Source organism: Callithrix jacchus, chromosome 3, assembly GCF_049354715.1.
Source record: "Callithrix jacchus isolate 240 chromosome 3, calJac240_pri, whole genome shotgun sequence".
Classification (NCBI taxonomy): Eukaryota; Metazoa; Chordata; class Mammalia; order Primates; family Cebidae; genus Callithrix; species Callithrix jacchus.
Genome location: NC_133504.1, coordinates 186,375,826 through 186,401,964, shown reverse-complemented (window position 1 = coordinate 186,401,964; position 26,139 = coordinate 186,375,826). Strand labels below are relative to the sequence as shown.

The following is a 26,139-nucleotide window of genomic DNA, read 5'->3' as shown; positions in this document are numbered from 1 at the left end:
AGTAATGGAAGAATAAAGGATAAAAAAGACATGAGGCATATTGAAAACAAAAAGTAAAACAGAGGACATATGTCCAACTATGTGAATACTATTAAAGATGAATGGGTTAATGAAGCCAATCAAAAGGTAGATGTTGTCAGGGATGAAATATAGGATCCAAATATATGCTGTCTTAGTCCTTTCAGGCTGCTATAACAAAACACCTTAGACTGGGTAACTTATAAACAATAGAAATTCATTTCTCACAGTTCTGGAGGCTGGGAAGTCCAAGATCAAGGCACTGGTAGAGTCGTTGTCTGGTGAGGGCCTGCCTCCCCATAGATAGCAGTCTTCTTGCTGTGTTTTCACATGGTAGAAGGGGTGAGCGAGCTGCCTAGGGTTTTTTTTTTTTTTTAACAAGGGCACTAATCTCATTTATGAGGGCTCACCCTCGTGACCTAATCACTTGCCAAACACCTCACCTCCTAATGCTATTATACTGATGACTAGAAATATATGAATTCTGGGGGGGATGTAAACATTCAGATCATAGCACTATCTGTAGGAGACACACTTTAGATTCAAGGATACAAATAGATTGAAAGTGAAAGGATGAGAGAAGATATAGCATGCAAATAGCAACCATAAGAAAGCTGAGGGGCTATACTGATATTAGACAAAATGAGTTAAAAAAAGTTACTAGCGATAAAGAGCAACATTTTATAATGAAAAGAAGTTCAATACATCGGGAATATGTAACAATTATAAACAATTATATGTCATTCCGTGTTTGCACCTAACAACAGAATGCCAAAATATATGAAGCAAAAACTGACAGAAATGGGCTTGATGTGGTGGCTCATGCCTGAAATCCCAGCATTTTGGGAGGCTGAGGCGGGCAGATTGCTTGAGCTCAGGAGTTTGAGACCAGCCTGGCAACATGACGAAACTCTGTCTCTACAAAACAATACAAAATTAGCCAGGCATGGTGTTGTGTGCCCATAGTCCCAGCTACTTAGGAGGCTGAGGTCAGAGGATCACCTGAGCCTGGGGAGGTTGAGGCTGCACTCTAGCTTGGGCAACAGAGTGAGCGATTGTCTCAAACAAACCAGCAAACAAACAAAAAATATGACAGAAATGAAGGGAGAAATAGATAATTTAACAATAATATTAATAAATTAAAATGGATATGTCAACACCCACTTTCAACAATGGGTAGAACAACTCTACAGGGATCAACAGGGAAGCAGGGAACTTGAACAACACGGGTCCACCATTAGACCTGATGGAACCCTCTAGAATGCTTGACAAACGGCCTGAGGATAAGTATTCTTCTTTAGTGCCCATGAATCATTCTCCAGGATAGACCATATGCTAGGCCCTAATACAGCCTCAGTAAAATTAGAAGGAAAGAAAACAAGAAACTAAAAACCAAAGCATATTCTGTGACTACAGTGCAATGAACTTAGAAGTCAGTAGCATCAAGCAGTGCCTGGCCTGTGGCTGATGTTCAGTTCTTGCCAGTCAGACACTGGAGGCCCCCACTTTTCCCTTCCTGTCTCATCCTCCATCACTCCTGCTTGCCCCTTCACTTCTCTTTTCTAATTGACTACTTGGCTACTTCCCTGACTCTCCCCACCTCCTTTTCCAACTTCCATGCTCTTGCTCACCATCCCACTTTCCTGCAATGCCTGTTCCTGGAACTTCCCCACCCTGCTGTGCCTCCCAGTCCGCATCCTGCCCATGCACCTGACATGCCCCTGGCCAGCTCCACGAAGCCTTGTCTGCTGTTCCTCCATTCCCCTCGCCCCAGCTGGGAGCTTTCCCTGCTTGGGACTTGTGTAATTCTCACCACACTTTATTCGTTCTCCTTCCTGTGGCCCCAACCAGCCACTGTGTTGGGTGTCTGGCTGTGTCCACTTTTATCTCCATTACTGAATGGAGCGCCCCTTTTCTCCTCTTATTGTCTAGCACAATTGGGAATTGACCTCCACGCTGAGGTAATTAAAAAAAATGTCCAGTCTGAACCAGTCTCACATTTAATTGTAGTCTATAGATATTTTCTCAATGTAGTTTTAATAGTTTAGATAGAAAACTTGGCTGTGGGCTGTTAAAGGTATTGCCTAGAACACCTTAATGAGCCTTATCAGGAGGGTTTGTAGTGAACAGATCAGAGATGTGGTTCTCAAAATGAGTTCCCAGGCCAGCAGCAGCCTCACCTGGGAGCAGCTCAGAACCACATGTCCTCTGGCCCCATCCTGGTCTCCTGGGACTCTGCAGCTGGGGTCTCGCTTTTAAAGAGCCCTCGGAGCAATTCCGATACACTCTCTAGTTTGAGAACCAGGGCAGACTGGGCTGGTTCCCACTTGTATTAGTCAGGGTTCCCTAACGGGACAAAAGTAATAGGATATGTATATGGAATATATATATTTGAAAGGAAGTTTATTAGGAGAATTGACTTACACGATCACAAGGAGAAGTCCCACAATAGGCTGTCTGCAAGCCCAAGAGCAAGAAAGCCAGTCCGAGTCCCAAAGCATCAAAAGTGGGGAAGCCGACAGTGCAGCCGTCAGTCAGTGGCCCAGGGCCTAAGAGCCCCTGGCAAACCACTGGTATAGGTCCAAAAGCTTAAAAGCTGAAGAACTTGGAGTCCAATATTCAAGGGCAGGAAGCATCCAATACGGGAGAAAGATGGAGGCCAGAAGACTTGGCAAGGCATTGCTTCCACCTTACTCTGCCTGCTTTATCCTAGCTGCGCTGGCAGCTGATGAGATGCTGCCCACCCAGATCGAGGGTAAGTCTTCCTCTCCCCTCCACTGACTCAAATGTTCATCTCCTTTGGCAACAGCCTCACAGACACACCCGGGATCAACACTTTGTATCCTTCAGTCCCAGCTAGTTGACACTCAGTATTAATTATCACCCCTCTTACCCTCTAGTTATTCTGTTTGGCCATTTCTAAAATAGTTGAAAATTGGTTGCTTCCTTCAATAGGCACAATCACTCCTGCTCTCTTGCTGAATCTACAGGTGAGCAAAGGGGACCCTTGTTTCCTAGAGTGCAGACGGCAGCTCTTCCGTCCATATAAACACACATCCCACACTGGTGCTTAGAGTGAAGGGTGTGCTCGGCTTTGAGTATTTTCTTGAGGAAGGGGAAGGCGCCTTGGCTCTTTTACTGCACTCTCCTTGCACCCTCTCTCCTTGTGAAGCTGAGTGTGGGCTGTATTATCATTTCTAGGAAAGGAGGGAAGGCGGCAGAGTCTGAAAACCAGCAGTGGGCTTGGAGTGGGGAGGCCTGGTTCAAGTCCTGCCCCCTTCCTGGCTGTGGTGCCTGGGAGCAGGAGCGTCTGCCGTGTGCTGGGCACCTGGTTTCTGCCTATTGAGAAGGGATGATACTCACAGAACAGTGTGATATCCTCACTTCTCTGTGGGTTTGTCTTCCCATCTGCAAAATTAAGTTGCAAAAACAAAAGTTTTGATAGCTAAACCACCCTGCTGCAATATACAAGAGAAGGGATGGTTTATTCTCACATTTACCTTAGGCCTTTAAACTGACAGCATTCACTAGTTACAGGGTCGACGAGGACAGTGGGGTTGCTCTGATGAACTTTCAAAAGAAAAGTGTGCAGTGACAGTTGCAGTCTGAACAGCTGTGACATCCTGAGTATTTGTTGTGGTTGTGAAAATATTCTGTCGTGACGATTTGCATACCGCATTTGTGATTCCGTTTTTGGGAGTGACTTGCCTTGTGTTCTCAGAGCGCATTTCACTGGAGATGACAGGAGAGGCTGTACCCCAAACTCTGCACAAAGCTGAGTGTTCACCTGGCAGCCCAGGTCCCTGCTCTGAGGCCTGTCAGGGTGAATATTAGGTTTGCAGCCCCTTTAAGTTGGTGTGATGTTTGTAGTTTAAAATTATTACACCTAGAAAAAAAGAAATCAAGCATTTGTTGCTCCAGACCTTTGATCCCTGGCCCCCCACCGAACATCTTCAAGGAGCACCAGGGCTCCATGGAAGGTGGATTGAAAACCAAGTCCCAGCACCCTGAGTGCTGAAGGTTGTCTTCCATTTTATTTTTTAAAATTATTAATTAATGAATCTATTTTTTTGAGACAGAGTCTTGCTCTGTCACCGAGACTATGGTGCAATGGCGTGATCTGGGCTCACTGCAGCCTCTGTCTCCTGGGTTCAAGTGATTCGTGTGCCTCAGCCTCCCGAGTAGCTGGGATTACAGGTATGTGCTACCACTCCTGGATAATTTTTGTATTTTTAGTAGAGACAGGGTTTTACCATGTTGGTCAGCCTGGTCTCAAACCCCTGACCTCTGGTGATCTGGCCCACCTTGGCCTCCCAAAGTGCTGGGATTACAGGTGTGAGCCACAGTGCCTGGCCCCATTCCATTTTAGACATCAGCCAGCACCCCTTTGCAGGGCATCTGTGTCCATGTGTCTAGATGGCTATGTATTGTCATCTGCCTGTATCGTGTGTAACTGTTCTGTCTCAACCTTCAAGAGTCCTCATATTACTAAGATGGGACCTGGGAACCTGGATCCTCCAGGATGATCACTGGCTGAGCTGAGCTGAGCTGAGTGGGAGGAAGAGCTGCCGTGGGAGCTGGCACTGACCTGACCTCCAAGTCTCTGCAAGCAGACCTGGAGGCACCTGTGCCTTCCTAGGTGTCTCCTGGTCTTCTGCTCCCTTCTTCCTCGGGATGGCTGTGGAGTTATAGGGAGTGTTTGGGAAAAGGAACAGTGTGTCTAGAAGGGGCGATACATTTCTGAAACTCACACCAGGCTTCAGAGGCTCCCTGCTGGTCCAGGATAAAGCACAGACTCCTTGTCACATACGTGGCCTCATCTCCTGATGCTCCCACTGTTACCTATGTCTCAGTCCATTTGCCTGCCATAGCAGAAATATCATAGACCAAGGGGCTGAAACAAGAGAAGCTCATTTCTCACCATCTTGGAGGCTGGAAGTCTGAGATCACAGTGCCAGACAATTTGGCTCATGGTGAGGACCCTCTTCTTGGTTCATAGGTGGCTGCCTTCTTCCTGTGCCCTCACACAGTGGAGAGAGAGAGAGAGAGAGGACGTAAGCTTTCTCGTGTCCCCCTCCTTTAAAAAAAAATTTTTTTTGAGACAAGGTCTTACTTTATTATCCAGTCTGAAGTGCAGTGGTGTAATCACTGATTATTGCAGCCTTGAGCTCCTGGGCTCAAGTGATCCTCCCACCTCAGCCTCCCGAGTAGCTGGGACTACAAATGTGCACCACCATACCTGGCTGATTTTTTAATTTTTTTTTGTAGTGACGAGGCCTTATTATGTTGCCAAGGTCTTGAACTCATGAACTCAAGCAATCTACCATCCTCAGCCTCCCAAAGTGCTGGGATTACAGGTGTGAGCCACTGAGCTTGGTCTCCTGTCCCTTCTTATAAGGTCACTAGTCTTATCATGAGGGCATCACCCTGATGACCTAATGACCCACCAAAACGGTTAGGGTTGCATTATATCAATTTGGGGAGGACATACACATTCAGTCCATAACACTGTCTCTTACCTCATGGAATCATTCGCTCTCTCTGAACTTGCCCCGACCCCTCCTCCTCCTGTCTGCACAGGCTCATCTCCTTGGGCATCACCAACCCTCCCAAGGCCAGGATGGGTTCCTCTCTGTACATCTCTCCGTCACAGACATGGTCGCCGTGTGTGACTGATGCCTTTCACAGTCTTCTTCCCCACTGGCTTGAGCTCTGCAAGGGAAGAGGTTGTGTGAGATTCATGTTTTAGGCTCAGCACCGGGTCTGGTATGGAACAGGCACTAGGATGCTGTTGAATGAATGAATGAATGAACGAATGGAGCTTGTGTTGCTGCTGCTCTCCCTGCCGGATGCTTACTGATCTTTCTTTGACCCTTGCTCCTCCATCTGCATGTCCTTATTTCACCCCTGCCAGAGCCCACTTCAGATGTCCCTTCCTTCACCACGCTGGCACCCGTAGCCCTTGGTCTCCCTGTTATCACCTGGGCTTGTTGCAGTGTCTCCTTTGCTTGGCTAGGAGCTCCTCAAGGGTGTGGGGGAGCCATTGGGATACTGAGGGACTCTACAAATGTCTGCCCCTGAAAAGGACTTCCTTCTCTACTGAGCTGGTAGCAACCTGGCAGTAAGCTTGTCTTGGTTTGTTGGCTCTGGGCCTGTAATTAGTGTTACTCTTTGAGCCCCTGGTCTCTTCCTACCTGTCTTAGCATAACCCCGCTTCCACCATTTCTGGAGCTGCTTTCTTGAGAGGAAGCCTGACAAATGTGATCTGTATGCCTTCCATCTATCAGCGTGTCTCATAAGGCCTGTGCACACAGCAGGTGCTTGGTAGGTGTCTGTCCAGGAGCACCCTGTTCAGCATGTAGGCATATCAAGCCACACAGGGTGGCTGGTATAGAAGGAATATAAAAACCACAAGAAGAAGTTGCCCTTTGCTTGGAAGTCACTGACTACCCCTTGTTCTTGGTGGTGTGGTTACTTGCTAGTCTCTTGACTGGTTTCAGCAGAGGTAAGACGGAAAAGACCTGATGCCTGGGGCCTTTTCTGGGACTTCTTAAGGGGCCTTTGCACATTAATAAAGGGGAGATTCCAAAATGATGCAATGAGTTGGCCAAGAGCCAGCAAGCAGCAGTTGAAAAAGCAAAGGTTTTTGTACTCAGCTTGGAATTGAGCAGCTACGCCTCTTCCTGCACAGCATGCTGTGGTTCTCTGAGAGCAAAGCATATTGACAGAAAATTAAATGTCGCTGAATTAGCTGCAACATCCACTTGCTACAACCTCTACCCCCACTTGCTAATTGGGTCATGTGGCTAATTGGGTCAAAGTACTTCACCCCTTGCTGCTGGGACATGACAATGGGGGTGCTAAGAATACGCATGCCACAGGGCTGCAGAATACTAGGTAATTTGGAGAGTTTGGGACAGTTCCTGCTACACAGTGCTATAGTACTTCATCTATGCTTGTTGAATTGTAGTAAATTATCTGATGAGAGAGGGGTGTGTGTTTTTACGGTGCTTAATTCTTCTTATAGCACAGGTGTCGGTCCCTACTGCCCATCCCCCACCTCCACGTTTCTCTCCTGTTCAGCACCTAAGATTTTATAGTGAAAAGCTCAATAAGAAAGAAGACTGCACATGTACAGAATGTTCTAAGGGAAGCTTCATTATGTTCCCTTGGATGTTGATAAACAGCTCTCCTTTCTGTTTGATGAGCGTTTTACATGGGTTCTGAGCTATAAGTAGCATCAGAAATTGTTTGTGTTTGTGGGTGTGTTTGGTGGGGAATTGAAGGAGGTGGTTTTTCTGGTGATATTGGAAGCATTTCATGAACTGGGATATTCTGAAACTGCTGTTTTATGAAAGTGTTGGGCACTTTCCGTGGCAATTAATTTTCTGTCAATATGCTTTGTTCTCATCCCTGAAAATGTTCTCGGGTGCTTTCTATCCCTAGGGTCAGCATCAGGTGTGATGCTGGCCCTAGGGATAGAAAACAAAACACAGTTCTTTGGGTAGCTGGGAACTTGTCTTAGAGTCAGAGAGACCATTCATTTACAAGCAATGGATCTTAGGAAAGTGACTTCACCACTTTGAGCCTCAGTTTCCTCATCTGTCAAATGGGGATACTACTGTTACCTGTTTTACAAGGCTTTGAGGATGGATTGAGATGAGGTGCACCCAGCACACTACCTGGGATAGAATAGGCACTTCTTGGTTTAGCTGTTGCTTTTGGTCTGGGGGCCGGAGTGATACTCCAAGAGACCCAGGCAGTCTGACTCAGGCCACTTCTGGACAACTTCCCCCCTCTTGTTCTCTGCCTAGCACAATAAGCAGGGTCACATTTGCAGAGGAGGTGGGTGTGTGTCAGGGTAACAATGGGCTTGATTTCCTGTGGGTTTGTGGCTTTGCAGTGTTGTCCCTTGACGGTACCTATGGGGGTGTCAGGAAGGTAGAGGAGGGAGGTGGTGGTGGATGGGGCAGGGTCTCCCTGTCTGGGGCTCAGCCTTCCTGTCCTGTTCCATCTGCTCTGCCTCTTGGCTGGTGCATTTAGCAGCTGCTCCCTTGGGTGAGTGCTTTAGCTTCCTCTCTAAGCCTCTCAACCACCATGCAAGAAGGTATGAGGAAACCAAGACCCCATGAGGCTAAGAAGTCATTTAGGGGTTACAGTTAGTGAGTCTGGGGTTTTGAGATGAGATCTCACCCTCTCTCCAGCCACACAGGGCTGCCCAGGTGGTTTCAGTGAAGGTGGCATGGGAGACCTATGGTGTGTCTGAGGGTCCTTCCAAGACCATTTCATGAAAAAGAGCAACAAAGGTTTGAAAAGCACATTCTAGTCTTTTCTCAACCACTCTCTGACCATATACCCCAGTTTTGTTTTTTTTTTTCCTGGGAATGTGTTATACCAGCTTTGTAACCTGGTCTTTTTGGATGTGGCAGTCCACTCTGAAGATATCCCAGAGAAACAATTCATAAATGAATGACTGAGTGTGCCCTCTGAGCCAGGCACTGTGACGGGGCAGGGAGACAGTTGGTGAACAACCCCGTGTGACGAGAGAGGGACCCTGACCAAGTACAAGGTGCTCTGAGGTTGGGAGATGGGGGAGGTTTGTGTGGGGTTGATGTCAGTGGAGGTGTCTCTGAGGACATGACCTGGAGAATATGGTAGGGTATATTAGTTTATTCTTACATTGCTAATAAAGACATACCAGAGATCGGAATTTATAAAGAGAAGAGGTTTAATTGACTCACAGTTTTGCATGGCTGGGGAAGCCTCAGGAACCGTACAATCATGGCATTAGGGGAAGCAAACACATCTTTCTTCACATAGCGGCATCAAGGAGAAGTATGAGAGCAAAGTGAAGGGGGAAGCCCCTTATAAAACCATCAGATCTCGTGAGAACTTACTATCACGAGAATAGCACGGGGTAACTGCCCCCATGATTCAATTACCTTCCACGGGTCCCTCCCCCCCCACAGGGATTATGGGAACTACAATTCAAGATGAGATTTGAGCGGGGACACAGCCAAACCATATCATAGGATAACAAAGGAAAAGCTGCTTTCCTAAAAGGTAGCCACATCTCTCAATTCAAAAATGAGTTACCAAACATTAAGGGATCATTTTTTTATACTCATGGGGGACATGGCTAATTATATCAAAGTCTTGGGCTTCTGTTTCCTTCTCTCCTATTCCTCCACCCCAGGGAGGAGGGACGAGGACAGGAAGCAGGAAGTGGGCATGGCCAAGGAGGCAGGGTTAGGGGTTGGACAGGAAGTAGAAAGGAAGGAGTCTTATTTGACTTTAAAAGTCTGCAGGAGGAAGTGAAGCTGGATGATGCACCTGGAAGTGGAAGCATCAGGTTGAGGGGTTAGGATTAATCCCACCTCTTCTGCACAAAATTAACTTTGAGTTGAGGCATCTTGGTTGGGGACAGGGAAGAGAGGAGTTGTGGGCAGAGGGATGGCCTGCAGCATGTGCATCTGAAGCAGTGCAGAGTCAGGGGCTGCCCAGGTCGCTGTGAAGATGATGGCTCTGATGTGAGTAGTGGCATTGGTGGTGAAGTGGTTGCATTGATGTTTGGGGGATGCAGCCATTATTAGTATGGCTATTACCTGCCTGAGTCTGTGGGAGGGGCTGCTCTGCTTCAGACCCTGCAATGGTTGCCTTAATTTGTTTAATCCACACAGCCTCATGACGGAGAATTGAGGCGGTGATGCAGGTCACACAGCAGACGGGCTGGATCTAGGATTTGACTGTAGGTCCAACTGACAGCAAAGCCCAGGCTCTTTCTCTTACACCCTTCCCAGGAGGCCCAGGTGTTCAGAGGCAAAAGCCATGGCAATCATGGAGGGCCTGCTGGAGCAGGTGATGATGTGGCTTATAAGCCTTTATTAGGCTAAGTATGAGGCCCAGAGTAACTAGAGCGCAGGATTGGGAGTAAAGGGGCTGGGTTCAAATCCTGCCTTTCTGTGTACACTTGGATTAGCCACACACTCCCTAGACTCTACCTCCCATCTGTGCAATGGGGAGTTCAGATCAGATGGTCTTTCTTAAAGTCCTCTTCAACTTTGGAACTCACTTCTCTACATCAATATTTGCTAAGTGTTTTTCCCTTTGGGAAGACTGACATTTGTCTACCAACACTCTCCTATCCAAAGTTCCCTTTTGGTTTCAGGATGCCAGTGGGTGTCTAGGCATGGTCACATGGTCACTTTTCATGACGAGGTTCATACCTTTCCCATCATTGTTTTTTCTGAGACAAGGTCTTACTGTTTCACCCAAGCTGGAGTACAGTGGCACAAATCATGGCTCACTGCAGCCTCAACCTCCCAGACTCAAAGCAATCCTTCCACCACAGCCTTCCCAATAGCTGAGACTACAGGCACATGCCACCATGCTTGGCTAATTTTTGTAGAGGCAGGGTTTCGCCATGTTGCCCAGGCTGGTTTCCAACTTCTGGACTCAAGTGATTTGCCTGCCTTGGCCCCCCAAAGTGCTAGGATTACGGGCATGAGCCATGATGCCCAGCTTTTCCCACCACTTTGATATAAGCTTCAATTTCTTGCTGGCCACCTGGGCTGGCAAATCCCTGGTCCTCCTATATGTTCAGTGGAACCTTGGGTGAGTCTACCACTACAAGCCTCAGTTTCCCCATTTGTAAACACGGAGTTATCTCCTAGCACTCAGTTCCCTGACCCCGCTGCCCCATTCTGAGTGTGTCCGGGTGAAATGGTGCAGTACCGCATCTTATTTCTGCAGAACAGCAGCCCCGTGGTAGGAGTGCAGAGGAGCTTGGTAAATAGATTAAAATGTATAATATAGCTGAGCTTCGGAAATTCTTCCTTGGCGCCATTCAGTGAGGCTGGAGGGCCTATCTGGTTTTTCCTCCTAAAATGTTCATATTCATGGCTCACCTCAGGTCTCTTCATACCCCACCAGACAGGGACAGCCTCAGCACTATCTCTGCCTTCAGGGCCCCCCTCTGTGGAACCCACTTCCAGGTAGTCCTCTGTGTTGACTCTGGAGCAAGAGGTTTGAAATGCACGAGGGGCAATCTGTCCTTTTTCACCCAGGTGTAGCCCTGGGTGGGAGGGGAAGGTGAAGGGAAAGGGGAAGGGGAAGGGAAGGGGAAGGCTCCCTATTGTGCTCAAAGTCAAATTCAAGGCTCTTAGAGATGTGAAGTCCCTTCTTCTCACTAGATCTCTGACTATTCTGGGGCAGCATTACACCTTGTTCCTCTCTGTATCTTTAATGCTTGGGAAGTATCTGGCACTTACTAGGTTCTCAATAAACAATAATGATGCTGACTACCATTGTGTTTATGATGAGCAAGGGACCTCATCTGCTGTAAGGATTCTCTGTTACAGCCCTGAAGACAGTGGTAGCACTGATATCTGCTGTATGGAACCCCAGGAAACAGTTTCAGAGAGGACAAGGGCTTTGATGGGTCAAGATGATTGTTGAGTAAATTTACATTTAACCTTTTAATCTCTTAGACAGTACCAAGGCATCTGCTACTTTAATTGGAAAAAAAAGTCTGAGTTTTGAATCCTGCCTTTTCCAGGTGCCAAGAAAGCCATGGATTGGCAGGCATGCCCCGGGCATCGGCAGGGTGCTGGCGTTCTAAGGCAGCATCCATCTGCCTGGGCAGAGCTGGGTAGGTGGGAAATCCTGCCTGGTGCCAGCCGCACTGGAATGAGTCCTCGGCTGAAAGCAGGCCACCATTTTTATCCACTGTGCAAAGCAATTCAGTGATGAGTAATGAATGAGATGCTCGGAAACTCCTTATCCCTCCACGTCTGCTGACTTCTAGTCAGTATTGCTGCTGGAAACTTTGAAAACCATCTATAAAATGCATGAAAGCGTTGCAGAAAGGAAAAATGGCATTTACCTGTTCTCCCAGCACTGAGCAGCTGTATTAGTGTTCTTTCAGGCTTTGTCCGGAGGCAGCATGAAGGTAGCAATGAAGCGTTTTATTTTTTATTGTGGAATGAAGGGAGCCCATTTGGAGCTCACTTACTTGTGTCCTGGTTCTGTCACATAGGAGCTTTGTGACTTTGGGGAGGATCCTTTCTGAGCCTTCATGGCCTCAGCAGGCCCCAGAGAGTGTCACCTGCCTGCATGTCAGTGCTGTGTTGCTGCCCCCTGATGTTGGTCAGTTTGGCAATTGAGGGGAGTTTGAGGGGACTCGTGGGAAGGGGAAGTGGGGGCTTACATGAGGAAGGGCCTTGTTCAGGCTAAGGAGTTTGGTTTTTACCTGCAGGGCAGTGGGAACCAAGGATAGTCTGTGGATATGTTTTTACTGTTTTTTTTTTCTTTTCTCTCAGAAAAGCAGTGGCCATCACCAGGATCGAGAGACACACTTTGGGAGGCTGAGGCAGGCAGATCATGAGGTCAGGAGATCAAGACCATCCTAGCCAACATGGTGGAACCCCATCTCTACTAAAATTACAAAAAAATTAGCCAGGCATGATGGTGCCTGCCTGTAGTCCCAGCTACTTGGGAGGCTGAGGCAGGAGAATCGCTTGAACCCCAGAGGCAGAGGTTGCAGTGAGCCGAGATCAAGCCACTGCACTCCAGCCTGGGTGACAGAGAGAAACTGTCTCCAAAAAAAGAAAAAAAGAGTTGATGGGTCAGAACTCTGCATGGCTTAGGGTGGCCATGGTTCAGGGGCAGATGGGACCGCATGGGTGGGCAGAGGGTGAGGAAGGGGCCAGGGTGCAAAAGCTAGGAAGGCAGAAGGAACCAGTCCTTGACATGATGGGGGCCACCTGGGAGCTGGGTGTCGTAGTCTAGTTCAGGGTGCTGAGGTATGGGCTGGGAGCGGGCGGGGCTTTACATTCCCAGGAGCCCTTTTAGGAGATCCTGGGGTAAATGGAACTCCAAGGGGTTTCGGGGAAGACCTGAGCCTCTAGAGATGGGGAAACTGAGGCCTGAAGCAGTGTTGCAACTTTTCCACAGGGCCCAGCAGGTGGAGGGCTGTAAGCCCAGGCCTGTTCTTCTGTACCCTGGTTCATTCTGGTCCTCGTGGCCAGCTCTCAAGGACAGAGGGTACCATCGGGCCTGAGGGCATGTGACCTCTGATTTCTTAAACACAGAGCCAAAGACCAGGTCTGGCATTAGCCAAGGATTCATGGTCCTCTCTCGCTGTGCCTGGATCCTTCCCAGCAGCCCTCCCTCATCATACGTCACACCCGGCTCTTGCCCCGGTGATGTCGGTTATTCCTGATTGTCATTAAGTTCTACTTTTCCACTTATTTGTGGGGGTGGGGAGGTTGTGGTTCACAGTACCTCTGACAGACACCTGGCTGCATCCTGTTTACAGCTGCTCTTCAATATTAATAAGTGTTCTGAGGCCTGGCTCAAGGCCTCACGTCATCATTTTGCAATAAGATATTATTGCAAAACTTGGTGATATTTGAATAGGAAATGTATCAGTGATAATCTGATTTTGATCATTATGTTGTTATTTTATTTATATTTTGTTTATTATTATTATTATTATTATTATTATTTTGAGATGGAGGCTTTCTTGCTCTGTGTTGCCATCTCGGCTCACTGCAACCTCTACCTCCCGGGTTCAAGCAATTCTCCTGCCTCAGCATCCTGAGTAGCTGGGATCACAATGCCTGGCTATTTTTTTTTTTTCATATTCTTAGTAGAGACGGGGTTTCACCATATTGGCCAGGCTGGTCTTGAGCTCCTGGCCTCAAGTGATCTGCCTGCCTCAGCCTCCCAAAGTGCTGAAATTATAGGCATGAGCCACCATGCCTGGCCAGTGTTGTGGTTTTATATTCTATCCATAAGGATAGAAATCCATCCACCATCCAACTTTATAGATAGATAAGTGTAAACAGTTGGTGAATCAAGATGAAGGTGTAAAGGGTTCATTGTATGCTATTCTTGGAACTTTTTTGTGGGTTTTGGAATTTTTCAATAAGACATTTTTTAAAAGGTATTGCTAGTGGTAGGACAGTATCCAACTGTCAGTCCTGTCGTCTTGGTCACCTGAGGCAGAGTGGAACGTTCATAGTTCATAGTTCATATCAGGCATCCTCTTGGGGAGGAGTTTTCATATAAAACCAGAGGCTTTTGATGAAATTCATTCCTCCCCCATAGAGAAATAATTCCATTTTTAGAGTTTTTGCTTTTAGACCAAATTTCCTTCAGATTTTAATTTCTTTCCTTCCCCTACATTTTTCTTAGTTTGATTGCCTTTTAAGATCACTGAACTAGGGTTTGTAGTTGTAACTATTCAATTCAAGAAGAGACTAAGGACATTAATAGACCTTTCTCTCCAGCCCTCCAGATTCTGCCCCCTGGATGGTAACCAGTGGGAGGTGAAATCTCCTGAACTTTTTCCTGTGCTTGCAGGAACCCACACAGACACACGTGAACATCTTGTAGGGCTTGCTTTCTTCTTTTCATTGTTTATCCTTTGTTAATCGGGTTAGCCTCCTGCTAAACTTGAAGTGTCAGCTGGGGCATCACCTCCTCCAGGAAGCCCTCAGGCTCTGAGCGCTGACCTCACCCCAGTGCAATCATCTGATTACCAGCCTCCTCCCTCGACTGATCTTGGGTAGCATGAGGGCAGCAGCTGTTCCTGTTTCACCCTCTGCACTTGAGCTGGGAGCCAAGAGATGCACAGTCAGTGTGGAGTGACCACGGGGGTGGGATGGGGCATCTTGGGCGAGGAAGCCACATGAGCAGAGCTGCAGGTAACAGAAGCTTTTTCGCTCTAACATCCCTCCCAGCTTCTGGGAACAGAGTTGTAGCGCCCTGAACACCTGGGGACAGAAGGTCACTTTGGGGGCCCTGGTCAGTGCCACTAGGGGCTCCCATCCCCTGGCTGATTGTGTCCTGGCACAATGTCCTGTGTGGGCTGGGCAGATGAGATGGCCATGAGCTACCTACAGATGGGGCCAGGGTTGCATCCTCTCTCCTCCCTAGGGCTCAGAACAGGCTGGGGTTCTTGCGGGTGACTGGAAGAAACCCAGGCCAGAGCTGGAGCAGCATGGGATTTAGACAGGGGCTGGCTCGGGTCTCCGTCTTTCCAGGATCCAGTCCTTCCTCATTACAGGCACTGTTTTCTGCAGCTGGGATTTATTAATGTTATCTGCAGATCGTCTGGTGGGTGCCAGGGGACCAGGTCACTGCCAGCTGAAGGAAGTTGAAGTTGAACAGAATGTAAAGCTGAGGGCTGGCTTTTCAGCCAGTGTGCTCGGGCAGCATTGAAGAAAGCATGCTTTGCTCTGAGCAGCTTTCCTGCCAAGTCAGACCAGAGAATTCTGTGCTGGCCTGATCACAGGATCCTAGACATTAGAAGCATTGGACCAGTATTTCAGAAGGATTTACCTTCAGAGAAGAGTGGGACTGAGAATTTCTGTGTGGCATGGTGTGGTGTGTGTCCAGGGAACCACAATCAGGTATCATGTGGGGAGCTTGTGGGAAGATGGAAGAAATTCTACTTTCTGTTAGTTGCTTATTAATAAAAAGTATCAGTAATGCTTGGCTGTTAAATGTCTGCATGGCTTTGCAAGAATACACACATCACCAGGTTTGAAACAGGCACTGTCTCCACTTAATGGAGGCAGAAACCGGATGGTGAAGTGATTTTTGTGCAGCCAGGGATTGCTGATGCATTTAGCCAAGAAATGAGCCTTGATTCCATGCCAGGCAGGGAGTTAGCATTTGAGATGAGAGAAGCACAGTCCTACCTGCACAGCAGGCCTGGCTTCAGTAGTTTCTGAGGGTGAACCGCCAACCCTCAAGACATGTAAAGACTCTGTCTTCCCACACCCATCACCGTTGTGCACGCGTGCTCTTGGCATTCCCTACTAGACACATACTGGGTGGGGGTGGGGGTGGGGATCAAGATGGCTTACACCACGGTGGGCTCTGCATCCTTCCCTCTCTGTTTCTCATCTACCTTTCCCCTATGCTGATGTTCTTTGATGGCTGGACACATATTGGCAATGCCTGGCAGTGGTGATGGTGGTGGTGGTGGTGATGGTGGTGGTGGTGATGGTGATGTTGGTGAGAGTGGTGGTAGTGCTGCTGATGGTGGTGGTTGGTCATAATGGTGGTGGTGGTGATGGTGGTTAAGCGTCGGGGGAGATCCCATAAGCCCTGAGGCAGGAGCAAGAGGCCTCAGTCTATTTCCATATAAATAATGAAGAAGAAAGTAACTAGAAATATAACCATAGTAGTTATTAGTTATTCATATGTGATCTTAGTTATTCATAGGTGATCTTAATTCTTTTACTAATGCCTCTCAGGTCGGAAGCGTGAACCTGGGGTGACATTGTGAAATGAATGACATTAAGGAAAGATGCTTTAAGCCCTCTGTCACGCCCGCATAAGGGCTGCTGGAGGGCGCCTCGGCTGTGTGGCAGCGCCAGTGCTGTGAAAGTGCCCGCTGTTTAGCCAGATAGGGAAGTAGATGTCCAAAATGGCCGAGACATCTCCTTCCTGGGGAAGTTTGGAGAAAACTCCGCTTCTCCAAGCTCTTGTGGTAGGCCTGATGGCTGTCAAAGAGACCCGCAGACATCCGGGGACTTAACTGTCTCTATGTGATGCTGTGCTTCAGTGGTCACGTTCTGTGTCTACTCTTATGTTCTGCTTCTGCACCTGGTTCCTTTTTTTCTTAGAAAAGATAATTAGTAATAGTAGTACAAATAAATCTTAATGTTTGAGTTCTTTCTTGCTAAGTATGGAAACAGTACTGATGCATTATGCTCCTTACCTCACTTCGGGTGCCAGAAATTCCTGAGCCCCTACCTGAATGACACATGATGTATTTGACCCCATCACTGCCACGCCCTATCTACCTTGCCTCCAGTCCTCCGACCACCAAGACCACCCTACCTACTCTGCCCCCAGATTTGCAACTCATAAGTGGAGCGTCTAGGCATTCAGGGCCACTGCTGGTCTCCACAATTTGGGTAGTAGTGGACCCCTGGGCCCAGACTCTCTTTTCTCTATCTTTGTGTCTTGTGTCTTTTATTTCTACAATTTCTCATCTCTGCACCAGCTGGGAGCGGCTCACAGAACCCTGTAGGCTGGACCCTACAGTAAGGAGGGCGATGAAGGTGAAAAGGGTGGTGGGGCTGGTGGTGGTTGTGGTGGTTGTGATGGTGGTGTTAATGCTAATGATGGTAGTGATGACTTGAGTGAGGACAATGGCAGGTGTGGTGGTGGTAGTGGTGGTGCTGGTGGTAGTGGTGATAGTGATAGAGGTGGTGGTGGTGATGGTGGTGATGATAATGGAGGTGGTGATGGTGGTGATGATAATGGAGGTGGTGATGGTGGTGGTGGTGATAGTGATAGAAGTGATGGTGGTGATGATGGAGGTGGTGGTGGTGGTGATGATGATGGAGATGGTGATGGTGGTGGTGATAGTGACAGAGGTGGTGATGGGGATGGTGGTGATGATAATGGAGGTGGTGATGGTGGTGGTGGTGATAGTGATATAAGTGATGGTGGTGATGATGGAGGTGGTGGTGGTGGTGATGATGATGGAGATGGTGATGGTGGTGGTGATAGTGACAGAGGTGGTGATGGGGATGGTGGTGATGATAATGGAGGTGGTGATGGTGGTGGTGGTGATAGTGATAGAAGTGATGGTGGTGATGATGGAGGTGGTGGTGGTGGTGATGATGATGGAGATGGTGATGGTGGTGGTGATAGTGATAGAGGTGGTGATGGGGATGGTGGTGATGGTGGTGTGGTGGTTCTGGGATGGTGGTGATGATGATGGAAGTGTGGTGGTGGTGGTGAGGGTGGGATCATGATGGGGATGTGGTTGGTAGTGGTTGTGGTGGTGGTGGGGTGTTGGTGATGGGGATGGTGGTGGTGATGGTGATAAGGAGGTAAGAAGGATGGTAGGGTTGATGGTGGTAATGGTAGAGGTGAGGCTGATGATGTTGATGTTAATGGTGGTGGTGATGACACTGGTGAGGACAATGGTAGGTGGGCTAATGGTGGTGGTGGTGGTGATGGTGATGGAGGTGGTGATGATGGTGATAGTGATGCTTGCGGTGGTTATGGTGATAGTGGTGATAGTCATGGTGCTGATGATGGTGATAGAAATGGTGGTGGTGATGATGACGATGATAGAGATATGATGGTGTTGATGTTGATGGTGGTGGTGATGACACTAGTGAGGACAACGGTGGGTATGATGGTGGTAGTAGTGGTGGTGATTATGGTGGAGATGGTGGTGGTAGTGGTGATGGGAAGAGTGCTTGGGGTGGTTGTGAGGGTGGTGAGGGTGGTAACTGTAGTGGTGCTGATGATGCTGATGGAGGTGATTATGGTGGAGATGGTGATGGAGGATGGTGATAGTGATTATGGTGGAGGTGGTGGTGGGAAGGGTGCTGTGGTGGTGGTGAGGGTGGTGAGGGTGGTAATTGTGGTGCTAGTGATGGTGATGGTGGTGGTGGTGGTGGTGGTTGTGGTGATAGTGGTTATAGTCATGGTGGTGGCGAGGTGATAGAGGTGGTGGTGGTGATGGTGATGGTGGTGGTGTTGAGAATGGTGGGGGGGTAGTGGTGATGGTAGAGAGCATCATGGGAGTGTTGGTGGTAGTGATGGTGATGGAGGTGGTGGGGGTGGTGATGGTGATGGGAGTGGTAGTGGTGGTGATGGTGATGATGGGGACATGGTGGTGGTGGAATGGTGATGATGGTGAGAGTGGTGATGGTGGTGGTGGTGATGGGAGTTTGGTAGTGGTGAGGGTGGTGGTGGTGGTAGCATTGGTGGTGGTGATGATGGTGCGGATGGTGAGGGTGATGATGGTAGTGGTGATGATGGTGAGTGGGTGGTGGTGAGGATGGCGAGGGTGGTGGTGGTGAGGGTGGTGGTGGTGGTGAGGGTGCTGATAATGGTAGTGGTAGTATTGGTGGTGGTAGAAAAACTTAAACATTACAGACTGCATTGTAGGCACTCTTGTGAGTACTTTGCCTGTGTGAATCTGATGTCTACTCACTCATAAAAACCTATGAGGTAGGTACCACCACCAGCCCCATGTTCCAGGTGAGGGATCTGAGGCACAAGGCCATGTGATTAGTACATACTAGAGTTGGGATTCAAATCCCAGTAGACTGGTTTCAGGGCCTGCGCTAAGCTAGGGTTGGGTACTCAAGGTGTGATTCTTAGACCGGCAGTTTTATCACCTGAAAATAATTCTCACACACACACACACACACACTTCCTAGGGCTGGTGTAACAAATTTCCACAAACTGGGTGGCATAAAACAAATGCGTTCTCTCACAGTTCTAGAGGCCAGAAGTCTGAGATCAAGGTGTGGGCCAGGCCATGCTCTCTCTGAAGGTTCTAGGGGAGGATCCTTCTTCACTCTCCCAACCCCTGGTGGTGGTGGCCGTCCTTGGAGATCCCTGGCGTGGCCGTGTCACTCCAGGCCTGCCTCCACTGTCACGTGGTCTCCTCCCCCTGCATCTGTCTCTGAATGTCTTTTTTGAGGACCCCAGCGATACTGGATGAAGGCCACCCTCGTCCATCATGGCCTCATCCTAAGTAATGACACCTGCAGCAACCCTACTTACAACTATGGCCGCAGGCTGAGTTGGTGGGAAGGAGATGAATTTTGGGGGAAGCACTGTTCAACCCAGCACACAAACATTTAAAAAGTAATAGCTTTACCGAAATATAATTCATGTACTATAAAATCTAGCCTTTTAAAGTGTACAAATAAGCTATTAATATAGTCACCACTATATTAATATAGTCACCACTATGTAACCATCATCACTATCTAATTCCAGAAAAAAAAATCTCCCCAGAAAGAAATCCAACACCTATGAACAGTCCCCACTACCAACTCTTCCTTCCACATGACCCCTGGCAACCACTGCATCTACTTCTTGTACCTATGAATTTTTTATTTTATTATTTTTTTTGAGACAGGTTTTTACTCTGTTACCCAGGCTGGAGTGCAGTGTTGTGGTTACAGCTCACTGCAACCTCAGCTTCCCAGGCTCAAGTGATTCTCCCCCCTCAGCCTCCCGAGTAGATGGGATCACAGGGGCATGGCACCCAGGCCTGGCTAATTTTTGTGTTTTTTGTAGGGACGGGTTTTGCCATGCTGTCCAGGCTGGTCTTGGACTCCTGGATGCTAAGCGATATGCCCACCTTGCCTTCCCAAAGTGCTGGGGTTACAGGTATGAGCCACCACACCTGGCCATCCCTATGGATTTACCTATTCTAGACATTTAACATAAATTGAATATTGAATATGCGGTCTTTCGTGACTGGCTTTCTTCATTTAGTATAATGTTTTCCAGGTTCATTCATGTTGAAGCAGGCGTTGGGACTTCATTCCTTCTGATGGCCAAATAATATTCCTCTATGTGGAATATCATCGACCACATTTTGTTTATCCGTCTGTAGCTGATGGAGATTTGGGTTGTGTTCATGTTGGCTGTTAGGAAGCGGGCTGCCATGAACATTTGTGTACATGTTTTGGTGTGCACATATGTTTTCCCATCTTTCAGTTACATATTTAGGAGTAGAACCGCGAGGTCACATGGTGATTCTGCGTTTCACATTTTGAGGAACTGCCAGACTGTTTTCCAAAGTGGTTGCAGCATTTCACAACCCCACCAGCAATGCATAAGGGGCCCAGTTCTCCATGTGCTCACCCACGCTTGTTGTGCGCTTTTTTGATTGCAGCCATCCTGGGTGGTGTACGGTGCCATCTTGCTGCGGTTTTGCTTTGTGTTACCTTGAGGGCTGCTGATGTTGAGTGTGTCTTCGGGTGCTCCTTGGCCATTTGTGTATCTTCTCTGTAGAACACGGGGGGATGTGGAGGCTGCACGGATTCCTGATTGCATGCTGTCAGCTCTGGGAGGCAAAGTCTAACTGGTGCAGATATCTGGCAAGGTTAGGCTGACTGGTTCAAGTCAGCTCTGCTTTGTGGCGTGCTGCAAACCGAAACAGTCATTGCACTCAGTTGTCTTTTAATTTTCAAGTTGAGATGCTCACAAATGAAATCGAAGACATCCTTAGAGCCATGAGAAGCCACATGCCCTTGGGCAGGTCACATCTCTAAACTGAGGGTAGCAGTACCTTCATGGTGGAATGGAGGGAACTGACATGTGTCACTCTAAGCTCAGTGCCCAGCCCATGGAAGCCTGTGGTTAAGGCTGGTGGTTGTCAGGAATGGCTATGTAGTTTTTGGGGCTCCTTGTTAAAAATTGATTAAGAATTTCAAGATGGCAGCAGAAGAGCATTACACATGGGACCTTCAAAGCTTAGGGCCCCTTGTGGTGGCACAGGTTGCACACCTGTGATGTCATCCCTGGCTGCTGTTCTTAACCACTGTCACAGGCAGATTTGCTGTGTGGCAAGGTAGCTGTCCCAGGGTGGAGGAGAAGTTGGTGGTGAGGTGATGAGTAAGGAGGTGGCTAGAGTGGTCCAGGCCAGAGCAGAGGAGGGAGATGGGGCCACTGTTGAGGGGAGGAGGGTCCACATGAGAGATGAAATGCCACCTTTGGTGGGACCTGGGGACTGGTTGAACGCAAGAGGGAGGGGGTGCTCCAGGTGGACACACAGCTCCTGGGCCTGGGTGAGTGGTCAGAATGTCTTGCTCTTTACAGGGACAAGGCCCTGGAAGGAGGAGCAGGTCTGGGGGAAGCCAGTGGATTTCAAGCATGTTAATAATACCAGCAGCCAACCCTGAGTGCCCCCTCCGTACTAGGCACTGTTCCAAGTACTTGATGTGGGATAGCACATACAGTGTTTGCCTGACCCTAGAAGGAAGAGGTTGTTATCACCCTTATCCTTAATGACTATCAGAGGCAGATTTGCTTTGTGGAAGGGTGACTATCTAGGGTGGCAGAGGAGAAGTTGGGGGTGAGGAGGTGAGTGAGGAGGTGACTATATGGACTATCACAGGGGCACAGAGAGGGTAAGAAACTTGCCCAAGACCACACAGCTGGTGAGGTGAGCCTGGAGCCTGCGCTTTAGCCTCTAGGCCCTGCAGCCGTTTGGGTCAAAGTGCGCCGCACCCCTGTGGTGGCCACAGACCTCGCCTGCCATTTTCCCATCTGTAGATGCTGCTGGTTGTTCTACCTTTGGCTATACCATGCTAGAGAGGATTCACATAAAATGCCATATATGCTATCTGACATAGTAGATCATGAATGACACATCTGCTGTTCTCATTATTATTCTGAAATTTGCATGGAGATTTCCGCATGGTTACTGGAGGTCCACTCACCCCTGTGGCCTCAGGTAGAGTCCTGGCTGCCTGGGCCACCTGGACCTGCACATATCCTGGCTCCTGTGTCCCTGGCCACAGTCATTGCTTAGGTGAGCCAAAGAAGGGGCATCGTCACTTCAGGCAACTGATTGACCTTCCTCCTCTGGCCTCTGGCCTTCCAGGAAGTAGCCTGGTCCACTCATCACCTGGGCTAGTCTTACTTGGGGAGGAGATCCCAGGGGGGCTTCAGGCAGGCTCCTGGCTGGCTGGGTTTACCTAAGGTGGCCAAGGCTTTCATAAAGCTGCACATAATACTGGATTCAGAACCCAGGGTTCAGATAGGTTGGTTTTTACATTTCAAATCTGTGGTGGGCTGAATGGAGGCCTTTCACAAGTTAAGCCCACATCCTTCTTGGAACTTATGAATATTCCTTATGTGGCAAAAGATGTGATCAATAATTTTGAGAGGAGGAGCTCATCCTGAGTTATCTGGATGGGATCAGGGTTCTAATAAGAGTAAGACAGAGGGACACTGGACAGGCACCCAGGAGAAGGTGATGTGAGAGTGGAGGGGAGGGCAGAGTGATGCATCCACGAGCCCAGAAATGCCAGCAGCCCTCAGGAACTGGAAGAGGTGAGAGTGGATTCTGCTAAAGCCCTGGATGGAGTGAGGAGGCGCTGACACTTTACTTTTGGCCCAGTGATAAGGACTTTTGACTTCTGGACTCCAGAACTGTGAGAGAATACAAATCTATTGTTTTAAGCCACCAAGTTTGTGGTACAGGCTGACCTTGAAGATATTGTAGGTTCTGTTGCAGACCACTCAATAAAGCAAATATTGCAATGAAGTGAGCCACATGAATTTATTGATTTCCCAGTGCATGTAAAAGTTATGTTTGTACTCTATGGTAGTCTCTTAAGTGTACGATAGCATTATGTCTAAAACAACAATGTGCATACCTTAATTTAAAACTACCTTAGGGCTGGGTGCAATGGCTCATGCCTGTAATCCCAGCACTTTGTGAGGCTGAAATGGCAGATCACTTGAGGTCAGGAGTTCGAGAACAGACTGACCAACATGGTGAAACCCTGTCTCTACTAAAAATACAAAAATTAGCCAGGTGTGGTATGTGCACCTGTAGTCCCAGCTACTTGGGAGGCTGAGGCAGGAGAATTGCTTGAGCCCAGGAGGTGGAGGCTGCAGTAAGCCTAGATTGTGCCACTATACTCCAGCCTGGGCTATAAAGCCTCTGTCTTAAAAAACAAAACAAAACAAAACCAAAAACAACTTAAGTTATTTAGCTAAATAATGCTGATGATTATCTGAGCCTTCCACATAATCTTTTTACTGGTGGAGGGTCTTGCTTTTATGCTGATGACTGTTGACTGAGCAGTGTGGTGGTTGCTGAAGGTTGGGGGTGGTGTGGCTATTTCTTTAAATAAGACAATGAAATTTGTCCCATTGTTCGACTCTTTCACAAAAGATTTCTCTGTAGCACACAATACTTCACAGCATTTTCTGCACAGTAGCATTTCTTTCAAAATTGGAGTCAGTCCTCTGAGGTCCTATCTATCAATAGTCAGTCCTGCTCTATCAACTAAGTTTATATAATATTTTAAATCCTTTGCTGTTATTTAACAGTGTTCATAGCATCTTTACCAGGGTTAGATTCCATTTCAAGAAAGCACTTCCTTTACTCTGTAAGAAGTGACTCCTCATCTGTTCAAGTCTGATCATGAAGTTGCAGCAGTTCAGTCACATCTTCAGGCTCCACTTCTCATTCTAATTCTCTTGCTTTTCTCACCACTCATGCTATTACTTCCACTGAAGTTCTGACCTTAAAGTCATCCATAAGGATTAGAATCAACTTCTTCCAAACTCATGTTAGTGTTAATATTTTGACTTCTCATGAATCATGAATGTTCTTAATGTATCTAAAATGATGAATCATTTCCAGAAGGTTTTCCATGTACTTTGCTCAAATACATCAAAGGAATCACTATCTATGGCAGCTATAGGCTCACAAAATATATTTCTTAAATAATACTACTTAAACATCAAAATTATTCCTTGATCCATGGACTGCAGACTGGATGGTGTGTTAGCAGGCATGAAAACAACATCAGTCTCCTCTACATCTCCATCATAGCTCTTGTCAATGAGCTATAACATTGTGAAATTAATCTTTTTTTTTCTGAGCAGTAGGTCTCAACAGTGGGCTTAAAATACCCAGTGAACCATGCTACAGACAGATGTGCTGTCATCCCAACTTTGCTCTTGCATTTTTAGAGCACAGGGCCCTAGGATCTCTGACTAGGAAATGAACACTGGGTTCCACTTTGGCACATCATCAGCTCTATTAGCCCCTAGTAAGAGAGTCAGCCTGTCCTTTGAAGTTTTGAAGCTAGGCATCAACTTCTCCCTAACTCTGAAAGTCCTAGATGGCATCTTCTTCCAATATGAAGTTGTTTCATCTGTATGGAAAACCTGTGGTCCAGTGTAGCCACCTTCATCAATGATGTTCGCTGGATCTTCTGGGTAACTTGCTGCAGCTTCTCCATCAGCACTTGCTTCGCCTTGCACTTTTTTTTTTTTTTTTGAGATGGAGTCTTACTCTGTCGCCAGGCTGGAGTGCACTGGCGCAATCTTGGCTCACTGCAACCTCCGCCTGGGTTCAAGCAATTCTTCCGCCTCAGCCTCCCGAGTAGCTGGGACCACAGGCGCGTGCCACCACGCCCGGCTAATTTTTGTATTTTTAGTAGAGACAGGGTTTCACCATGGTCAGGATGGTCTTGATCTCTTGACCTCTTGATCCGCCCGCCTTGGCCTCCCAAAGTGCTGGGATTACAGGCGTGAGCCACCACGCCCAGCTCGCCTTGCACTTTTATGTTACAGAGATGGCCTCTTTCCTTAAATCTCCTGAGCCAACCTCTGCTCATTGCAGACTTTTCTTCTGCAGCTTCTCCATGTCTCTTAGACTTCATGAGAGTTAGGGCCTTTCTCTGAATCAGGCTTTGGTTTAAGGGAATTTTGTTACTGGTTTGATCTTCCATCCAGACCACTCAAATTTTCTTCATATCAGCAATCAGGCTGTTTCACTTTCTTATTATTTGTGTGTTCACCAGAGTAGCACCTTGAGTTTCCTTCTAGAACCTTCCCTTTGCATCCACAACTTGGCTAACTGGTACAGGAGGCCTAGCTTTCATCCCATCTCAGCTTTTCACCTGCCTTCCTCATGTCTAGCTTTTGATCTAAAGTGAGAGACATGCAACTCATACTTGAACACTTAGAGGCTATTGTAGGGTTATTAATTGGCCTGATTTCAGCATTATTATGTCTCAGGGAATAGGGAGGCCTGAGGTGACGGGGAGAGATGGGAGAATGGCTGGTCAGTGAAGTGGTCAGTGCATGCACAGGATTTATCCATTAAGTTCTCTGTATTATGTGGGTGTGGTTGATGATGTCCCAGTTCCAATAGTAATGTCAAAGATTACTGGTCACAGATCACCATGACAGATAATGAAAATGTTTGAAATTTGAAAGAATTACCAAAATGTGGCACAGAGACACAAGGTGAGCTGTTGGAAAAATGACACGGATAGACTGCCTGTTGCAGGGTTGCCACAACCCTTCAATCTGTGGAAAACACAGTGTCTGTGAAGCACAGTAAAGTTGAGTGCAGTAAAACAAGGTATGCCTGTGACTTGTCACATCAGCTGCAGGAAATTAGCACAGCCTCCATCCTGGGAGCCCCAGGGTCTGAACTCTGCAGAGCCCTAGGTTGGCAGCTCTCATGGGTACAGCTGTTTTCTTCTGTTGAAAATCATGCCAAACTCTGAAGCTGGATTTGATTAGCAGACAACAGAGCCAGATGTTCCCAGCATCTTCGCATGTCTGATGCTG

General features: G+C 47.8%; 1 protein-coding gene across 5 annotated transcripts in view; it reads left to right on the top strand.

Moving 5' to 3' along the window:
• Positions 1 to 26,139, top strand: part of JAKMIP1 (janus kinase and microtubule interacting protein 1) — a 174,120-nt gene that overhangs the window by 12,859 nt on the left and 135,122 nt on the right. The window contains exon 2 of one of the 5 annotated variants that reach the window (XM_054253498.2): positions 4,098 to 4,215. The exons of the other annotated variants lie outside the window; for them this stretch is intronic. The gene's annotated coding sequence lies outside the window, so the exon portion shown is untranslated. The remainder of the gene's footprint in view (positions 1 to 4,097; positions 4,216 to 26,139) is intronic. 5 annotated transcript variants of the gene reach the window in all.